The sequence below is a fragment of the Abrus precatorius genome, unplaced genomic scaffold, assembly GCF_003935025.1.
Source record: "Abrus precatorius isolate BTA unplaced genomic scaffold, Abrus_2018 Scaffold12, whole genome shotgun sequence".
NCBI lineage: Eukaryota > Viridiplantae > Streptophyta > Magnoliopsida > Fabales > Fabaceae > Abrus > Abrus precatorius.
The window spans coordinates 125,320-128,380 of NW_020874314.1; positions in this window are offsets into that span (position 1 = coordinate 125,320).

The window sequence follows — 3,061 nt, forward strand, 5'->3', positions numbered from 1 at the left end:
TTGGCACTTTCTGGCACTTTTGAACCCAAGTTCCAGACTTGGTCTCTTTTGGTCCCCTTTTGCTTACCGGCAAAGGAAGACGTGCGAAACTCGTCTCAGGCCACTGAAACTCCTTGAATATCAGTATCAGGACTCAAAGGAAGGCTTTCTCACCAGCTTCTCCCTTTTTGGCACTTTCTGGAACCTTTAGACCCAAGTTCCAGATTTGGTGTCTTTTGGTCCCCTGTTGCTTACCAGCAATGCAAGACGTGCGAAAATCGTCTCAGACCACTGAAACTCCTTGAATATCAGTACTAGGACTCAAAGGAAGGCTTTCACACCAGCTTTTCCCCCTTTTGGCACTTTCTGGCACTTTTGAACCCAAGATCCAGATTTGGTCTCTTTTGGTCCCTTTTTGCCTCTCGTTAAAGGAAGACGTGCGAAACTCGTCTCAGGCCACTGAAACTCCTTGAATATCAGTATCAGGACTCAAAGGAAGGCTTTCTCACCAGCTTCTCCCCTTTTGGCACTTTCTGGAACCTTTAGACCCAAGTTCCAGTTTTGGTCTCTTTTGGTCTCATTTTGGTTACCGGCAAAGGAAGATGTGCGAAACTTGTCTCAGGCCACAGAAACTCCTTGAATATCACTCGTAGGACTCAAAGGAAGGCTATCTCACCACCTTCTCCCCTTTTGGCACTTTCTGGCACTTTTGAACCCAAGTTCCAGACTTGGTCTCTTTTGGTCCCCTTTTGCTTACCGGCAAAGGTAGACGTGCGAAACTTGTCTCAGGCCACTGAAACTCCTTGAATATCAGTATCAAGACTCAAAGGAAGGCTTTCTCACCAGCTTCTCCCCTTTTGGCACTTTCTGGAACCTTTAGACGCAAGTTCCAGATTTGGTCTCTTGTGGTCCCCTTTTGCCTATCGGCAAAGGAAGACGTGCGAAACTCGTCTCAGGCCACTGAAACTCCTTGAATATCAGTATCAGGACTCAAAGGAAGGCTTTCTCACTAGCTTCTCCCCTTTTGGCACTTTCTGGAACCTTTAGACCCAAGTTCCAGATTTGGTCTCTTTTGGTCCCGTTTTGCTTACCAGCAAAGGTAGACGTGCGAAACTTGTCTCAGGCTGCTGAAACTCCTTGAATATCAGTACTAGCACTCAAAGGAAGGCTATCTCACCACCTTCTCCCCTTTTGGCACTTTCTGGCGCTTTAGGACCCAAGTTCCAGTTTTGGTTCCATTTTGCTTACCGGCAAAGGAAGACGTGCGAACTCGTCTCAGGCCACTAAAACTCCTTGAATATTAGTACTAGGGCTCAAAGGAAGGCTTTCACACCAGCTTCTCCCCTACTGGCACTTTCTGGCGCTTTTGGACCCAAGTTCTAGTTTTGGTCTCTTTTAGTCCCCTTTTGCTTACCGGCAAAGGAAGACGTGCTAAACTTGTCTCAGGCCACTGAAACTCCTTGAATAACAGTACTAGGACTCAAAGGAAGGCTTTTGATGAATCAATATTTTTACTGATATTTTAGCATAATTCTAACACAATTAATAAGAAAAATATATGAAGAAAGCAGAAAACTTAGAAAAAAAAAGAAGGAATTGAAGTTTGTTTACATATGTAGTTATTTTAGCAATTGTAGAAATTTTGCTTAGAAATTAAGTTTTTAATCTTGTTTTTGAAGGAATAAGTTGAGCAAGGATCATGGAAATGGAGGCTTGAAGACAAGGAAGAAGAAAGAAGTAAGTCTGGACTCCAAAAACACAAGAGCAAGAAAGTGCAGACTGGGCATGATCACTATTGTCAGTAAAAGTGATCACTCCAGAGTTCAAAGAAGAAGAAAGCTTGGGCGTTATCACTTTTGCTAGGAAAAGTGAGAGATCCTGTGTAGTCTTAGACTCAACATGTTGGGCGTTATCACTTTTATCAGTAAAAGTGAGCGTTCCAGAAAGGCAAATATCAGGAAAAGCTCTGCGTGATCACTATTATCAGCGAAAGTGAACATTCCAGAGAACCATCAACCTGGCGAGTTGCGCGTAATCACTTTTATTCATAAGAGTGATCACGCGCAACCACTTGAGCTCTGCGTAGTCACTTTTATCAGCAAGAGTGATAATACAGAGAGCCTTCAATATCAGGAAAGTTGCGCGTGGTCACTTTTTCTCATAAAAGTGTTAACGCGCAATCATAAACCTTCTGTGTGGCTACTATTTCTCATGAAAGTGATAACGCGCAAATCTGGAAAATTCTATAAATAACAGAAACGTGCAGATTTTTCAAGGTTCAGTTTTATTTTTCTGTTTTTCTGTTAGATCCCATTGAGAGAGATTGAGAGAGAAGATTGGGGTCAAGTCTTGAAGCTTCCACAAAGAGGAATCGGATTGGAGCTTCTGGCCATGACTTCTTGGAGTTTTTCTCCTTCTTCTTCTTCTTTCTCTTTCTCTTCTCCCATTTCTAAGTAGTTTTCTTGTAGTTAAAGGTTTATGAAACTCGAATTGATGTATTGATTTGACTCTTGCTTCTGGATTTTGAGTTCTTGGATTAATTGAATTGTGAATTCTGTTTTTCTTGCAATCTATGAATGGAAATTCGTTTGATTCATCTTAGAGGAACAATTACCAATGGAAGTTGGATTTGCTTCTCTGATCTGAGTTAGCAATCAGAATTTGGGGATTTCTTAGGGATAAGGAGACCTAATTCTGCAATCTTAAGGTTCTAAGTCTTAATGCAACTTGAAATTGAACTTCACCTAAGGGATTAGGGTTGTTTAGTTGCTTGTTAGGGTCAATGAGTTAAGGAATTAACCTTTGGCTATTGCTATGCGAAACTGATTGTCAATTAACCAAGTTTTTGAATGTTCAGAAGCATAATTGAATTAATACTGATATTCTTGTGAAGTAAATTCCTAACTATTCTTCATTCCTATCTCATTTCATTAAAAATCTTATACTCTATTTTTCTGCAAGTTCTTTACTTTTAATCGCTCTGGTTTACTGCTGTTACATGTTACAAATCTCATTCCAAAATTTGTATGGCTCAAATGGTTATAATTCTGTGAAGTGGTACTTGAAACCTAAATTCCGTGTG